Source organism: Microtus oregoni, unplaced genomic scaffold (assembly GCF_018167655.1).
Source record: "Microtus oregoni isolate MIOR12 unplaced genomic scaffold, Mior012 000030F_ref0000283, whole genome shotgun sequence".
In the NCBI taxonomy this organism is placed as follows: domain Eukaryota; kingdom Metazoa; phylum Chordata; class Mammalia; order Rodentia; family Cricetidae; genus Microtus; species Microtus oregoni.
Genome location: NW_024543089.1, coordinates 12,638,287 through 12,656,157, shown reverse-complemented (window position 1 = coordinate 12,656,157; position 17,871 = coordinate 12,638,287). Strand labels below are relative to the sequence as shown.

The 17,871-nt window shown below is 39.9% G+C and overlaps 1 protein-coding gene and 1 pseudogene across 2 annotated transcripts in view; one reads left to right on the top strand and one right to left on the bottom strand.

Moving 5' to 3' along the window:
* Usp25 (ubiquitin specific peptidase 25) overlaps positions 1-17,871 on the top strand; it is a 112,793-nt gene that overhangs the window by 2,129 nt on the left and 92,793 nt on the right. The gene's annotated exons all lie outside the window — the stretch shown is intronic.
* LOC121465289 lies at positions 11,938-12,377 on the bottom strand (annotated as a pseudogene).

The window sequence follows — 17,871 nt, the reverse complement described above, 5'->3', positions numbered from 1 at the left end:
TTGTTACATTATTTCATTGACATTGGGAACTGTTTTTAGAGCAGCATCATATAGTTTTACTCATCCATCGTATTTACTTTTAATGGTATTGGGGATTGAACCCAGGGTCTCATGCATGCTAGGTAAGAACTGTACCAACTGACTTACATCTCATCTGTTGTTTCTTTTTTCTTTTCTTTCTCTCTCTCTTTTTTTTTTTTATGGTTTCTCGAGACAGGGTTTGCTCTGTGGCTTTGGAGCCTGTCCTGGAACTAGCTCTGTAAACCAGGCTGGCCTCGAACTCACAGAGATCCACCTGCCTCTGCCTCCCGAGTGCTGGGATTAAAGGCGTGCGCCACCATCGCCCGGCCACATCTGTAGTTTCTTAAATGTGTTTCTTTCCCTTGTTACTTTGTACATTTGTTACTTTGTACACTTGTTACTTTGTTACACTGTTACTTTGTAACCAGTAATAGAACAGGTTCAAACAATATGCTTACAAATGCTCGAAACAATCTAATTCAAAGTTGAAGTCTTAAAACTATGCTAGGAACTAGGAAGTATACTTACTTGGTTCTAGGAAGTAGGATGTGGGCTTCATACTTAAGAAGAAACAAAAGTGAAACTGATTTTCTTTAGAAGCTTCATGGGCTGTCAGGAAAAGGGTGTGCTCTTTGGAGCACACTACTGGGCTGACAGAATTTTAACTTGATTTCTCTTTTCTAAAGAGTATGTAGGTTTGTTGACAAATGTTAAGGAAGTGGCTATTATAATAGTTGTTGTAAATGACTGTTTATGTTTTTAAGTTTTTCCCCTCTTTTACTATAAAGAGCTGTAAGATCGTTATTTTTTAAAGCTACAGTCCCCAAAACTTTAAGTGTTTTGTTCACCTACTAAGTAACTAGTGACAATGTAATAACAAGTGACAGGGACTGTGTATTCCCCTCTCCTATTCTCTGCTTAATCAGTGAAGTTTGCCCAAGGAGTTTGGAAATATTGGAAACTGCTGCGAGAGTGGATTTTCTGCGGTTGAGATGTTTCAGGTGAGCATTTGGCAGTACACAGAGTACAGCTGAACCCATGCTTACTTTCTTCAACCTTTGTGATGGGTATTTACCTCCCTGGGGAATCTTTAGATCTCCGCAGAAATTTGATACCTAAATTCAAGTTCCCCGTGCAGGTTCCTTAAGGGGAGGACTGGGAACTTTCTCCCAGTAAACAAGGTGCTTCTAGTTGAGCAGGGCTCCCCATACTTGAAAGCATCCTGGTGAGTGGGTTGCCTACACTGTTACTCAATAGGGCTTGGACTTGTTTCTGCACCCAGTAGGATCCAGTAAATGTTTGACAAATGACTTTGTAAAGGAATGTTTCTTAGAAGGAAAGCAAGCACAGCAAGCACTTCGCTTCCTGAGTAAAGACTGACATTCAGTTATTGAGAAACAAGGAGAGCTTGAAAAACCACCTGCGCTAGGAAAAGAAGCAGTAGACAAAAAGGACAGGATGTGGACTAGGCCTAAGTCACCCTTCTGTGACCTTGCACAACTCACTAAATGTCTCATAAGTCTTCTTATTAAGCTTTAAGCTGTGTGTAAACATGAAAAACTTCTTCAGATCTGAGTGTTTAGGGGAGCTAAGCAAGCATTTATGCATGAAGATAATATAATATAAATATAATAATACAAATATCCTCTTCAATTTAAAAGATCAAAAAATAGATTATTCAAAAAGCGCTATCAGTGTTCACTCAGTGCATTAAAACAAAAGCAGTTGTCAGAGAAAATCCAATTAATTTGCCATAAGGAAAATGTTAATTCTGTAGGCATGCCCATCAGTAAGAAAGCTGGGGCATAAAGACTCTCAATTCAATGCCAACTGGGTATATAGCAAATTAAACAATAGCTGCTGAAAGCGAAAGAGTGAGAGAGACAGATAGACAGAGACAGACAGACACATAGAAAGACAGACAGAGGGATAGGGGAAAGAAAAGAAAAAAATACATGTTTATACACTTCTTTTGTGGTTACCAATCATATTTTCTAAATGCAGTACCACAATTCAAAACCATTTAAAGAAGTTTACCAGAAATACCATTCTGAGGACTGGAAAGCTAGATCAGTCAGTAAAATGCTTGCTGTCCAAACATGAGAACCTTTGTTCCATTTCCAGAATCCATGTCTAAGCCAAACACAGCAGCACCCATTTGTAACCAAACACTGGGGAGAGAGGCAAGATGGACTCTTTGGAGCTCACTAGCTGCCATCCTACAGAGTCAGTGAACTTCTGGTTCAGAAAGAGTCTCCAGGTCTAAGGTAGAAAACAATTCAGCCTGACATCCAACATAGACCACCAGCTTAGTAGACGTGAGTCTGTATGTACATGATACTTGTGTTTGAATGCGGGCAGGCGTGTATCCCGGCAAGCATTTGAAGGTCAGAGGGCAACTCTGCAGTCATCTCTCTCCTTTCACTTTTGCAAGGGGTTCTGGGAATCAAATTTAGGGCCCTTAGCTTGCAAAGTAAGCACTTTTACCTGTCTAGTCATCCAGCAGGCCCATTTCTTGTTTGATTATAGTTCAAACAGTCCTTAGTTCTCTGTGCAAAAGTGATATGCATTCAGTAGAAACTGGATTTTGAGTTCTTCTCCCAGGCTAGAAAAATGCTGTGGGGATATGTCTGTCTTTTGATGTGGGGCGGCAGCAGTGAACCGTAGCTCACACTCTGTGACTCTAAAGGAAACGAGCTAGACTTTATGGGTGCCTTTGCTGTGGCCTCTTGGATACCGAGATTAATTTATGTGAGCTATTCAGAACTGAGTTGTAGAATAAGCTTTAGACTGGATGCTCGTTTCTAATTGAAGAGCAGCGTTGTGTTTTCAGCATGATAACTATGATTTGGGGCAGGTAAATTTAGGCTAGTTTTGGTTTCTGCATGGAACCGTAGACATTTTCTTTGTTGTGAAAAATCTATCCTCTTTTCACTAGTAAAACGTTTTTGAGCTTCAGATGTTTTCCATATTCCAGTTTTGTTTCTTTTTTGCTGTTGAATATTTCCACAAATGTGGCTACATGAAGATGTTGGTGATACATTGCTGGTTCTTTCTAGTTTTCCACCAGATTTCTTTGTTTTGTGACACTGTTATATAGAGATGATAGTCAATAAGACTGAGTAGGCAGACATACTTGTATTTGTCTTGGACAAATATATTGGAGTAGATCTGTTAAAAGTATACTCTTAAATTGCTACTCAGACTATCATACATTCATTCTCTCAGCTGTCTCTGAGAAGTCAGTCGGTGTACTATTTCCTGAGGACTTGGTCTTGTTACTCTTTTATGTCTTAGCCATTTTACTGAGTATAGTGGAAACTCATATTACCTTGCATTTCCTTAATGACTAACAGGTTCTGAGATCTTTTGTGGTGATTATATTTAGGATGACTTTTAAATATTGTTTCTCATATAGTACCCAGTTTTCCATTATCACAGGTAACAGCAATTGAGTATCTTCCAAATTGAAATGGTAAAATGTTAAAGAAGTTGTTAAAGGAAACACAAAGCATGAAGTTTTAGAGTCTGTTTTACTCCTTAATGACTGATAAAAAGGGTGATTGCTGAAAACTAGGAAGCATTTTTTTAATCATGCCTCATCAAACACTCAGTTCATCTATTTAATAATTGAGTATGCATGTACTCTAGAAATCCTCATGATGTATATTTTATTACCAGTGTATAAAATATTTTCCTAGTGGATGGGTTGCCACATGTGTGCAATCTCAGAAGCAGTCTAGGCTACTTAGTGAGACTGTGTCTTAAACTTCCGCTATCCAAAACAAACTAACAGCAAACAAATAAATAAAACTTTTTACATACTTTAGTTGGGGTAGAAGTTGGAAAGAACTTAGTGGAAGAATGGTAGGTATGGGATGAAATGTGGAGAGATATATTGGGCAAAGATGTCTGTTATACTTTTTGATCCATCTGAGGACAAGGTAGAAAGCTGATTTGAACCACCAAGCCCTGCTGCATCTGTTAGATTTTTTACTGTTGCTGTTCAGCGAAAAAGGATTAGGGATATGAAGAGCATTAGGTATCAGGTAGGAGGCTGTAGAACTGAGACCTGAGTTCTCACTGAAGTAGCATGGCTCTGTATAGATGGATGTGTGAAGAAGGACCAGGAAAGACTTAATGCTCTGTTAACATCAATGGGAGCAGCAATTGTACATGGTGTATGTAAAACTTAGTGTTTAATTTCATGACACAGTCCATGGAGAATCAGATGCTGTAAAACCAGCTTGGGCTGGAGCACTGAGCATCTCTGTCCCCCTCCAAGGCCTCTGAGCTGGGTCCGGAGATCTCAGCAAAAGTCCCCCAAGCCTTTCCCTGAAGCCTCTAAGAAATCCCACAGTGCTGTGCTGGGAGAGATGATGAAATGTAGACGAGCAGTAGCTCTAAGGACTGTGGGAGAGGTAGTGGCAGCTCAACACAGCTTGTCTGGAGTCAGCAGACATTCTGCAGCATGCACACTTCCTGAACTAACTTACCTGTTTCCTACGTAGGGGAGCATCAGCTTCAGGCTAGTGATAGGACTGTAGAACTGAGGCTCCCTTTGGTGGCTGCCATGAGAGGGAGGGCACCAGTGGACTTGAGTTCATTCAGAGCTGTTGCTGGGCAGTGACAACAGCCTACCAGTGGCCAATTTCAACTGTATTGTCTGGGTTGTGAGGCAGGGGCAGGGCTCTGGGGATACCCACAGAGTTGCTCTTTCTGGTCACATGGTCCCATGCTATGTGATGTGGTTCTAGGGCACCAGGAACATTGACTGATGAATCTTATCAGTAAATTATGTTAAGCTTCATTGGGGTTAGCAGGCACACCTCATGATGTGCAGGATTGGAGGGAGGATGATGTGTTGTAGATGGTGTGCCCTGTATTCCTTTTCTGGGGGAGCAGGTAGAGGTCTGGAACCTTAATATCCAAAGATATGGGCGACTGACTGATTAGGGCCTCTCCTACTTTTCTCCCCTCCTTTCCTCCCTTTTCCTACTTCCTTGACACTTTCAATTTGCCTATTTCTTTTACATTTATTTAAATTTAATTTCGGTCTCCTCCCTCTCCCTCTCTCCCTTTCCTCCTTCCCCCTCCCCCAATGTGTGTGTGTGTGTGTGTGTGTGTGTGTGTGTTTGTGTGTGTGTTCAGATTCCCACATGTCATACATGCATAAGGAAACCAGATGGACAATTTGTAGAGTGATTCTGGGGTCTGAAGTTAGGTTGTCAGGCTTAGGGAACAAACATCTTACCTGTTGAGCCATCTTATTGGCTCCATTTGTCATACTGTTACCTGGGTTATTTCCCTTTTTGTTTTGAGTTTTAGAAATTCTTTGTGTACTTTCCATGTTGTCTTTTATGTTACTTTTCTTACTAATTTGGGTAAAAATATTTTTTGCATGTGCTCTGAGGTATAATAAAATTCATCATATATGTATGAAAATATCATAAATTTTGTATTATTAACTTATATTCTAAACAGATTTTCAAGGTTCACTTCATGTGAATTGTCCAAACACCTTTGGTTTGAAAAGATGATTCATGATGTTTGAGTTAATGATTTCCTTCTGGAAAGTTGGCCATACCTGAGTGGTTCCACTCTTACTCTATACTCTATATAATGCCATAAATACCATGTCTTAAGAACATGCTTTGAAATAGGTTGGGGAAGTTTTTCTGCAGTCTTTTTGTTTAAAGAACATTTTGGCTGTTCTCTGTTTTTGCATCTCCATGTACAATTCTAGTGTTCTATGTACAGTTAGACCAAAAACTAGGTAGGAGTTTTGAGTAGAACTGTATTGATTATAGAGATCAATTCTGAGTGCATAGACTCTTAAGGACTCCCTTAATGTAATAACTCACTGCATTTTCCCATTAATTTAGATTCTAATTTCTTAATGGCATATCATTTATAGACTTAGTGTGTCATTTATTAGATTTGATTTTTGATACTATTCTAGATGGCATTTTTTATATTTGTGTTTAAATTGTTCTTTGGCAGATAGATTATAATCGATTTTTGCATAGGCTTTGCCCAATGAGGTTTTTTTTTTAAAACCTTCCTGCATTTTTTTTTTTTTTTGCTATGTGTGTGTGTGTTCTGATTTTTTTCCTTGCTGTTTGATTGCAATCTCTGTACCTCCAGAAAAAAAAATATTGACCTGGCATTCTTGCATTGTTTCTTGTTATATGTAGGAAATGTTTTTGTCCTGTACTACGTGTGATCTTTGCCACAGTTCTTTTGAAAGGTATATTTTGTAAGGTTGAAAATGTTTTCTTCAATAGCTAGTCTGTGAATATTTTGGTAAAATCTGTTTGTGGTCAACGTTTTGTGTTTCTGGACATACCACAGCTTAATCACGCTACCATTAATAAACTATTTGGTTATCTATTTGAGTTCTTATAGAAATTTCTAATTCTTTTTGTGAAATTCCTGTTTTTTTGTTTGTCTTTTACAATTTCATTTTGATTTGAAGTAGTTCCTTGTAGTCCAGCTTCTATTTGTACAAATTAAAATCAGGAAAGGTTTGCATTGGCCCCTGCAGTCCAGAGTTGGTTGGCCCTGTTGTTTTGGGGCTTGCTTATATCAAGGTAAAGTGCCTGTCAGGGGCAGCTATGCAGATTGTGGTGGCCACATTAAAGAGAAAGAGAGTGGAAAAGTAAGATCATTTTCCAGGGCATTTCCTCCCACAGCCTACGCCTCTTTCCTTCCCCTCCTCCTCCTCTTTCTTCTTCCTCTTCCTTCTTCTCTTCTGCCTCCTCCTCCTTGTCTTATTTGTTTTGTTTTGTTTCTTGTATTTTGAGAATGGTCTTAAGGGTCTTTCTACATAGTGTTAGCTCTCCTGGAACTCACTCTGTAGACCAGACTGGACACAGGAACTCTCAAAGGTCTGCCTGCTGCCTCCAAGTGCTGGGAATAAAGGCCTGTGCCACTGTGCCCTGGCATTGACCCTTCCTATTAACTTCCTAACCCTTTTAATTTTTTTATAGTGAACATTCAGGAATTTAAGTTTCTAGGGAGTTGTTTTTTTGCTCAACATGAATCACTGAAGGAATCAGAAAAAGGCATAGCTATTGCATATGACTTCTATGAGCCTGGAAAGTAAGTGTGTGTGTGTGTGTGTGTGTGTGTGTGTGTGTGTGTGTGTGTAAAATATTCTTATGGGTTATATAGTATAGAAGATTTAGTGGTTAATAAAACATCTTTTTTTGTTACACTGCTAAAATTTAATCACTGCTTTCTACTTTGTGGTTCCTGTCTTTGAGAGATTGTATATTTTATAGTTCATGTCTCCCAAGTTTGTATATTCTCATCAGTTTTGGATTCCAGTTGATTGCCCATTTTCTGCATAAATATATAGTGACAAGTCAGTGTCATGTCTGTTGTTTCATTTATTCTCTCTTAATTTTATGCAAACTGAGAAATTAATAACACACATGTAGGAGGAGGTTGCTTGTTTGTCCTGGTCACCCAGAACCAAAATAATCACACAAACTGTATTAATTAAATCACTGCTTGGCCCATTAGCTCTAGCTTGTTATTGGCTAACTCTTATTTCTTAATTTAACCCATCTCCAATAATCTGTGTATTGCCACTTAGTTGTGGCTTACTGGATAAAGTTCCTTCTGGCATCTGTCTCCGGCAGGGGCTACATGGCTTCTGACTCTGCCTCCTTTTCCCCAGCATTCTGCTTAGTTTTCCACAACCAGCTCTGTTCTCCTATAGCTCTGTTATAGGTCCAAAGCAGTTCCTTTATTAAGCAATGATATTCACAGCATACAGAGGGGAATTCCGCATCATCTCCCCTTTTCTGTTTAAATGAAAAAGAAGGTTTTAACTTTAACACAGTAAAATTACATATAACAAAATGGCTATCAAGTAAAAATTATAATTACAATATTTATATCTAATTATCTTTTATCATATCTAAGGAAAACTATAAGTATAAATTCTTCAACTCCATCAAAGACTCTAGAATGATATATTGCCTAAGAAAACAGAAAGTGCATACAACTGCTTAATGGCTCGACATAGACCCGCTCTGGGATGGTGTGCACAGCTCAGAGGTAGACCTCCTGTGCCATGTTGGACTGTACAGAGCAAGTAGGAAATACTGTAAATACCTTAGCAATGCTGCAGCTTAGATTCTTAAGTGCTTAACATTTTAAGAAGTGCTTCTGGTCGGAAATTAATTACAGATATGCAATAAAGAAAAATACAGATAAAAAAGACCTCTAAATGGGTCACAGTGTTGGATAATTGTATGTAGACTTGGGGGAGAGAAGAAAAAGAGTACAGAGAGTTGGAAAAGAAGCACATCATTTAAAAAAAGTCTTTAAAGAGACAGTGTAAAGACAGTCATAGATTAAAAGGGATAAAGAAAAATAAACCATGCAAAGATGGAAAATTCACAGAGAGTCTGTATTATGTATATTATTGTGTTTTCTTTGACTTTTTTTGACTATGAAGGAACTAAGTATAGAGAGATATTTCATTGTATGGGCTACTAAGCTAAACCAACATGCATATTATAAAGGTATCTTGACTTCAGAATTTGGGTTTAAGGATGTCTTGCTTTGTAGAAGAGGTTCTTCTTTTGTTTCCACAGAGGATGAGAACCTGTGAATTTCTTCCAGACTAATATAGTTTAATGGCCCAAACCTCCCTAAAAGGTTGCCGTAAACACCCCCCAAAATTGCTCATGCATAAGCTTATATTCTGTGGTGGTGTAAATACAGATTGAACCTGTGTTATGAGTAGCCAAAGGCTAACAGAGGATGAAGGAAGAATGGAGAACAGGAAGGGGATGAAGTGGTGAATTCAAGACTTGAGCTGTTAAAGAGAAGCTTCTAACTTGAAAAATAGCAAGGACAAAGAAACATGAAATGATCTGCTGCTCCTGTCATTCCAGGTGGCTCTACGAGAATTGTAGCAGAATAACAAACAAACCTTTCGTCCTTTCCTTTCCCTTGGTTTCTGGCAGAGCTCAGAAAACTCTTGGAATTGCCCCTTTTTCCCCTTAGAGAGATGACTCATGGTGTCTGGATTACTTTGAGACAGGAAAGACCCATCCATTATGGGTGACAGCATTCCCTGTGTTTGGGTCTTGGACTGCATGTGAGTAGAAAAAGTGAGCCAAGTATGAGCATGCATGCATCCATTCCATGTCTGCTTTGACCATGGATGTGAGCACTTACCTGCTTTAAAGGCCTGCTGCTTTGACTTGCCCACTATGGTGGACTTCACCTGGAACTGAGCTGAAACAGTAAACCTTCTTTTATTTTAAGTTGCTTTTGACAGGATGTTTTCTCAAAGCATTAGGAAATAAAGCTAGGACAAGGATGTTTAATTAACTAACAAATTCATTATTCTTTCTGTGTGTACATATGTACGAGGGCCAGATATTTAATGTTGAGTTATCTTCTTTAACTTCTATTTAATATTATGAGATAGGTCTCTTCCTTGAACCTGGACTTCACTGACTGATTGCTTAGGCTGTCTAGCTGGCTATGGCATGGGTTCTCCTGGCTCCACCTTCCCAGTACTGGGTTACAGGCCCAGGTCAAAACATCACTCCATTTGGGTGGTACTGAAGAGCCATGCCTAGATCTTCAGGCTTATGTGGCAAGCTTTAGGTATTGAGCCATTTTAGTAGTGCTAAAGCATGTTTATTTCATTAGTATAAGGTTCTTTAATTTTTCACTACAAATGAATTATGAAAATTTAAGTCAGAAATTAGAAATAATAACATTTTAATTGGATAAAAGAACTATATCAGCGTCAAGAAGAAGCTAAATGCTTATTTTACTTTAAACCACAGATAAGGAAGTTAAAATATATGACTTGATTCTAAGAATTTTGTTTACCTCTATGTTTTCTAGAATGCAGGTACTCTAGTTTAGAATCAGACTGTGCTCCACAAGAGTTTGCCAGTTTGGTTTGTGGAACTGATTATGTATGATGTTCCCATGGAAACCCTGTTTGTTCCTGTAGGGTTTTAATTTGGCCCTCAGATGTGCTTTATTTTGCAGACACTTAGGTTATAGTGCTGTTAATAACATTCATTGAGTGAACTGCAATGACAGTTTCTACTTCTGATTATTTTATCTGCCATTTAGTAGGGTGGAGACTTCATGAAATGGTGTGGGTGTATTACAGATAGGACTGAAGAACTGGGTGACAGGTGTGGATAAGAATTCTTGGATGAGAAGGATGTAAACTTACATTTATCTAGGACTAGCTGTATTCATTACTCTTTGCTAGCAGTTTCCTATAGATCAACTCATGTCTTTTCTTAGTTTTTATTTTTTTTCTGAGTTACACAACTGCTTGCTTAACATGATTTATGACCTTTATTTTTTAAAAGTTTGATTTTTTTAAAAATAAGAGTTAAATGTAGAACTGCTGGCATTTATAAGGTTAAATAGATACGGTAAAGAGTTCTGTGTAGAGGCATGGCTTGTTTAACTTCTACTGAAGCCCTGCAAAGCCCATGCCAGCTTCACCTGGTGGCTGCAGACACTACAGCATGCCTGAGCCATTCTGAGTATCCCTGTGTGCATTATTTATTAAAGTGAATAAAATGGTAGCCAGCCCAGAGGAATCGCCGACAAAACCAGTCAAGCTAATGCATCACCCACATCTTGCTGATTTGCAAACACTTGGAAAGAAACCAACCTTGCAAGTAGCCATATTAAAGGCAGGCTGAATATAAGCTCTCCCCGAAGCTTACATAACTTACATAACTAGGGGTTTTCTAACTGGGTACACCAACAACTAAGTTGAGGATGTAACTGCTAACCAACAATTTCCTTGTTTTACCTCTGTGGTCTCCAACACTTCTGCTTTGGAACAAGCTAATTATTAGTCGTTTTTGATTAAATAAGTGCTTTGAAAACTTTCATTTGTTTGCCCCCATTTATGCTTGTAACACTTTTAAGTATGATGGATAGTCCCTACATCAGATAGTAAGATGTATGAGATTCTAAGAGAGGAAAGGATGATGGAAGAAGTTTTCTTAGCAGGTGAGCTTTGCTTTCTGTGTTCTAGAATTTAAGAGTTAGAAAATCTGCCCAGTGTTTCCTTAGTCTCTTTTTCCTGTGTGGGAGGGCAAGCCCTGTGAACCTGAGGTCATCTTTGCAAACTCTCCAATATTGATTTTAATTAGTATTTTTATGTATTTGAAATAAATCTATTCTAATTAAATAAAATGAATTTAATTAATTTTAATATGTGTTAATATTAACTGTGTCATATTAATATTAACATTGATTGAGTTCCTGTGTGCCAAACACTGAACTAGGTTGCAGGAGCACAGTAATGATTGAAATAATACTTCTCTTGTTGGACTTATTATCTGGAGATTAACCTTTCTATGTCATATTAGAATTTATGTAAATCTGAAGAAAAATTGTAACTTTTGTAGATGATGAATACACAAATCCTTGCATTAGAAAAGAAAATGAAATTCTGTAGATTTCCAGTGATGGATGGAAGAGAAACCAAAGTACAATGTAAGGTTAGAGACCCCCGCATGCAGACTTTCCAAGTATTAGCGCTTTAAAGGGGCACTGAAAGCTGTGGAAAGACTCATACACAAAAAGAAGTTATAGATGATTTTATTTGAATGAAGATGAAGGTTCAAATGACACAGTATAAAAAAGATTTTTCTTTTCTTTTTTGTTTCTTCTTTCTTTGGTCAATGAAGGGAAGGTTTGCTGTTTAGAAAGTGGTATGCCAAAGATTATGCTTCCATGGAGACCAGATTCCTCAGGTTTAGCTTTCCTTTGGCTTTCTCAAAGTTCCCCAGAATCAATGCTGCTTTTAGTCCCTATCCCACCTTCTTCTTCCCTCCGCCCTCTTCCTTCTTTCCTTCTTCCTTCCTCCCCCGCCCCAGAATTAAGCATGAGACTTCATTGGCTGTGACTGAGGAGGATGAAGTGGGAGGAGTGGGTGGCACCAATACCAGGCTGACATTGCTTCATGTATTTGTAGATGATGGAGAGCTCACCCAGGTAGTGGCCTATCACCTCTGGCTTGATTTCCTCTTGGCTGTAGGGCTTTGCTGCTATATACACTCACCATGCTGCCTACCTTCTCTGGCAGGATGATCAAGTCCCATAGGCGGGTCTTCAGGCTTCTCCTTGGGTGGCTCCTCCTTCTTGACCTTTCTCAGGCCCTTGAGTAGGGAGTGTTGCTTCTGCCACAGGCCACATTTCAGGTGCTACCTGTGGCTGTCACTGTACACCTGCATCAGCTGCTCATAGGATATGTCCAGCAGTGGGTCTAGGTCCATGCTGTGCTAGGTAAACCAGGGAAAGGTCTGCCTCTTCATCTGCTCCACTTCAGCCATCTTGCCTGCTTCATTCCTCCCCTTTCTTTAAGACAGGTCTTCTTAATCCTGTGTGGCCCTTGCTGGCCTTCAGCTTGAAATCCTCTGACTTTAGCTTCCTGAGTGCTAGGATCACAGATCTGAGCCGCCATGCCTAGCCATCTTCTGTTCCTGACATGACTGATGGTCATGCTGTGTGAAGTCTGAAATCTGTAAGCACACGTGGGGAAACTTTTCTCATATGGGACCTTTTCAGTCTCCCAGAGATCTATCTATAATCCATTCTTTTATTGAAACACTGTTGACAGATCATTGGAGGGTTCTGAGAAATCTCATTCCAGAGGCCATGTGCATTTGAAGATCTTTCAGTGAATTGCTAGTGAGTTATTGTAAGAAACGGACACAGCAGTTTGCCCGCTAACAGGCAGCTGCAGGATGGAGGATGTGCACACTTGGCTCCCCACCCTGAAGGGTGGTAGTGGAATGAGTGATAAGCCACTTAGAGAGGCCTGCCACCGAGGGCCTAGCCAGCAAGTCTCTGAGCTTTGCATCACTTCTCTAATGTTAGAACATCAAAAGACTTTTTTTTTCTAGTAGTCATTTTAAAATTTGCTGCCCCTAACCACCTTTGAGGGGACAGAGACCTTTGAGTTCTTTTCCTCCGTACTCAACAGAGTTTATTTAATTTTGGAAATTGAGTAAAAAGACCAGTACCAACCTAAGAGCTCCTCAAATGTTAGTCTGTTTTTTCTCTGCCTTGTAGTCAGTGATGCTTTGGGTTTTCATTTTCTTTTCCTTTTCCACCACCATTATCTGAATACTGCATGTCAGTGAGGCTGCAGTTTTGCTCAGAGTTGTCGTTTTTTCACACCATTGATAGTGAGTGAGTCAAGAATCTGGAAAAGACAGGAACTGTGGAACTTCAAAGACCTGTATTTATTGCTGTTCGCATGTGCTGAGCTCTTGAAGAGACTTCAGGGAGCTTCAATGAAAATAACTTCTGGGGGAGTGGAGCACACACTAAGATTATGAACTGCAGCATTTAGAAAAGAGTATTTTGTATAACAAGGGCATAATAAAAATTTACCCCCACCCCAGCTAGCAATCCCCATTTTTTCATTCTCAACAGTTTTACTAATGTTAAATATGGTGTTTCTAAGTTATCAGTGAGCTGACCCAGGCCCTCTTGCTCTGCTTGTATAGAAATGAGCAGTGTAGAGAGACTTCATTAGTGTTAGCTATTCCTGGCTCTTGAGTGCCCAAGGTCTGGGGGCAGTGACAGTAGACTATATGCCCTGTAAAATAAGGCTTATTGAACTAGGCTTTGGAACTAGAGATTTTTGATTTTAAACATACAGGTTGGAGCCTTGCAGTTGTGGTTAACCACCAGCGGCTCCAAAATTTGGCTGTAGTCCTTTGTTTTCAACAGCAGTGAGTGGAAAGAACAGAGACCAGAAGGCAGCGCCTGCTAGTGCGATAACTCCTGGGTGGGCTGTGCGGTGCGACCTCAGTTCCCAAAGAAGCTAGTGTTACAGCACTGAGACCTATCCTGTCTGGACATTTGGATCTTGATTGCAGGTAGTGTTACAGCTCTCAGGCTTAGCGTGTTGGGATTCTTGGCTCTTAAGGCTTCCATCTCCTTGGAATCCCTCCAGCGAGTCGAGCCTGCACTGCAGTTTGTCTTTGGCTCTTTTGCTCACTTAGTTTCTGCCCCTGCTTGCTTTCTGAAACTCTGCAGCTGACTTTCTGTTACTGCTGCCACCTTGTGTTAGCTGTTTAGTATACTTTAATAAGAAAAAGATAACAACTGCTAAGAAGATTGCTGCCTGGAAAGAAGCCTTGGGAAGTGGTCTCAAGTCATACCAGCTGATAGTACCAGAGAAAGACTCACTCAATAAATGAACCAAGTACCCTACTTGTTATCTGCAAGGTGTTTGGACCACTCACGATGCTCTCCTTTAAGGGAAAGTTGATGTTTGTGTTAATCAAGGCTTCTGCTTGTGGTATTATTCTGATTTGGATGGAAATGGCTGCAGGGTCCTCCAGAGTCAGCTGAGAGCGCTGCTCCAGGACTGGTAGAGACTGGGGTGCTCGTAACTGGAGTATGTCTTCAACTGTGGCTGTACTGGTCCTCTGCAGATGTTGAAGTCTTCTTGGAGTAATTGTAACATGTCCAGTAAAGTTGGGCTGCTATGAGCTCCTCTATCTGGTTTCTTGGAATCAGATTTCTTGACTGATAGTTCTTGAGGCTGATAACCATAAGGGAAGCCTTCACCCTTCTGGTCTACTTAAGACTGTTTTACTCATTCCAAGAACATCAACTGGATATTTATGATGTGGATGTAACTGAGTAAAGCTCAATACAGAACTAGCAATTCTAAAGCTTGTGCCAAGATTTGGTAAGATTTAAGTGTCTGTTGCTGTTTCACTCCACCCCCAGTATTCCATAGAGCCAGAGTCCAGTGGTCTCTGTTTTTTTAAAAAAACATTTTAAAAGGCCCAGCATTTCATAGTCAACTGGAGAGATAAAAGAGATGTATTGAAATTGCCCTTGCTTTCTTATCCTCTATTAGAGCTGTATTCTGCAGGAGAAGAGATGTTATTGTACAATGACATCATGTAACATGTAACGAGGGAGAGGATGAAACCCTGTGTGCATTTTGGCATCTGTGCTTATTGATTTTTGTGGCATTCATAACCCCCCAAATCTGTTGAATTCTGTCTTCCCTTTAGTCCAGCAGTGGGAACAGATAGAACCTGCCAGCTTCTAATCTATAGCACCTAAAGAATCCATACAAAGGAGGCCCTTGGAACTCAGTAATGGGCTCCAGATGTAGGAGATTGTGTTCAGTCCACCTTGCATCTGAACTTCGTAGAGGAGAGAGCCTTATACAGTATGCTTATAATGAGGATGAGAGTGTGTCAAACCACAACTTTGGTAGGTGGGGCATGCCTTTTTATTGTTTGAGGTTTCTGTCCTGCCCAGCTCCCACAGTCATTAAGTCCCAAAGAAATCACACAGAGGTCTACATTAATCATAAACTGATTGGCCCATTAGCTCAGGCTTCTTATTAACTCTTATAACTTATATTAGCCCATTACTCTTATCTGTGTTAGCCACATGGCTCAGTACCTTTTCCAGTGGTGCAGTCACATCTTGCTTCTTCTGTCTGGACAGGACTACAGAGGGAGCTTCCCTCTTCCCAGAATTTTCCTGTTCTCATTGACTCTCCTCTACTTCCTGTCTGGTTGTCCCACCTATACTTCCTGCCTGGGCTACTGGCCAATCAGCATTTATTTAAAACATAATTGACAGAATATAGACAATTGTTCCACAGCACCTTTCCTGTCCTGATGTTTCAACAAGATACCAGGCACAATACAAGGATGGATGGGTTTGTTTTGGCTCATAGCTTTCAGAGATACAGTTAGTTCATCATGGCAGAGGAGGTATGATAACAGGAACAAGAGTTGATTCGTCACACCATGTCCACAGCAGGAAGTAGAGAAAATATTATGCCCCAAATTCCTCTCTCTTTTTAAATTCAGTCTAGGACACTAAAGCATGGAATGGTGCTGCCCATTTAGGATGCATCTTTCTAATTCAGTTAACTTAATCTGGAAAATCTTTCACAGGCATCCCAGATTTTGTTTCCATGGTGATTCTAAATCCAGTCAGCCTGGCAGAAGAGATTAACTGTCACAGGAAGGTGCAAACCTTACCAGACAAATCGGGGTCATAATTACACCAAAACCCTCAGCAATATAGACACAACTGCAGGAGATGAGCACACAGCTAATGACAAAAGGGACACCTTGGCCTGACAGGTGGCTTCTCAAAATTCTTTCCATTGCTTCCCCCATCTCTTGTCAATTTAACTAAGAAAATTGTCTCTGGCTTTTCTCTCACTTCCCCTTTCCCAATTTCCCTCTAACTTATTTCCTCTTTTTTTTTTTTATTTTTCAGTCAAAGTTGTGAAAGCAGAGATCATTGTAGAATATGCTTTTTTGGGTAATGCATCAGACAGACTTTTCAAAAAATAAAACACTGAGCATATGTGGTGAAAGCCAGACTCTGCTTTCCACCCATTTCTCCACACTTCTCACTGAAACATGTATCAGCCAGCTATTGCCATAAAAATCACCTTAGTATTCAGTTGCATACCAAGGTATTGTTGCCATCTTCACTGACTTACTGGTGAGCTGAGTGGCTCTTTTTCACATCTGCCTCATTTTTGGGGTGTTGAGATTAAGTGTGCTGCCCAAGTCCTCTATTAAGGATTCTTTGGAATGCAAGAGGCAATTCCAACCATACAACTCACCCTCATTTCCATTTGCATGCAGTTCTCTATTTTGCATTGATGAGTGTCCCTCTTCCAGGGAACAGGGAAATACGTCTTTCGAGAATGGGAATAGGGAGTAGCAGTAATGTGTTTATATATTGTTTGGTATATTACCATTCTAGCGTAGTTTTATTTTATAGCCATACATTCATCATTAAAATAAATGGTTGTTTCTTTATTCATACTGCTTCTAGGCTTATTTGCATAAAGTTATTTGAGGCACATTTTGTGAATGAACCAGCCTGCCTCCATTTTAGGCTTAAAAGCATCTTAAAAACAAACTAGGTTCATTCCTGTTTATGATTAAACCCTTGTTTCTTTCTTTTTTTTTAATATTTTTATGGTTTATTTAACTTTATTTTATGTGCATTGGTATGAAGGTGTCAGATCCCCTGCAACTGTAACTTCAGACAGTTGTGAGCTGCCATGTGGGTGCTGGGAATTGAACCTGGGTCCTCTGAAAGAGCAGTTAGTGCTCTTAACCACTGAGCCATTTCTCCAGCCCCTAAACCCTTGTTTCTTAAGGATGGGGTTATGCTCCACCTGTAACCTTAACTATAAATGGTTATGTACTGCTTGTTCCGGGAATGGCAATAGTGTTTTTGTTTCAAAAAGTTATTTATAACCACCTTGCAACCCTGAAGGTTATATGACTGCCTATGATGCCCTTATTATGAGTACCTGTTGAGATTATCTTATTTTGGCCCCGTTTTCTTCTGCTCCTGTAACCTTGCCTACTTCCCCCCATTTGGACATCCTCTACTCTGAGCACTATACAAGCCTGGTCTTCCTCACATCCCATGCTGACCTTTCAAACGCTGCCTTAAGGGGAAGCAGCCCGAGTACATGAATAAAGAAGTTTGCTTTAATCAATTTGGCATAGTATCTACGTCTCAATGTATTGCTATTTCAGCCAGCAAAATTGCTACTCCACAGTTACCAACCAGCTTCTCTGGGAGTGGCCTGGTCGCTCAGACTACAGCCTGGCAGGAACTCTGTTCCCACAGGCACTGACTGTGCTAGTGCCACTAAAGGTAGCTTTAACCAAATCTCTATCATTCTATTTATAAGTAAAACTCAAGGTTCAAAGCCTGCAGTGAAACCTGCTAGCTCGGAGAGGTTGAATAGCATGTAGATAACCCCTTCTCTTTACTAGCATCTCCCAAAGAGAG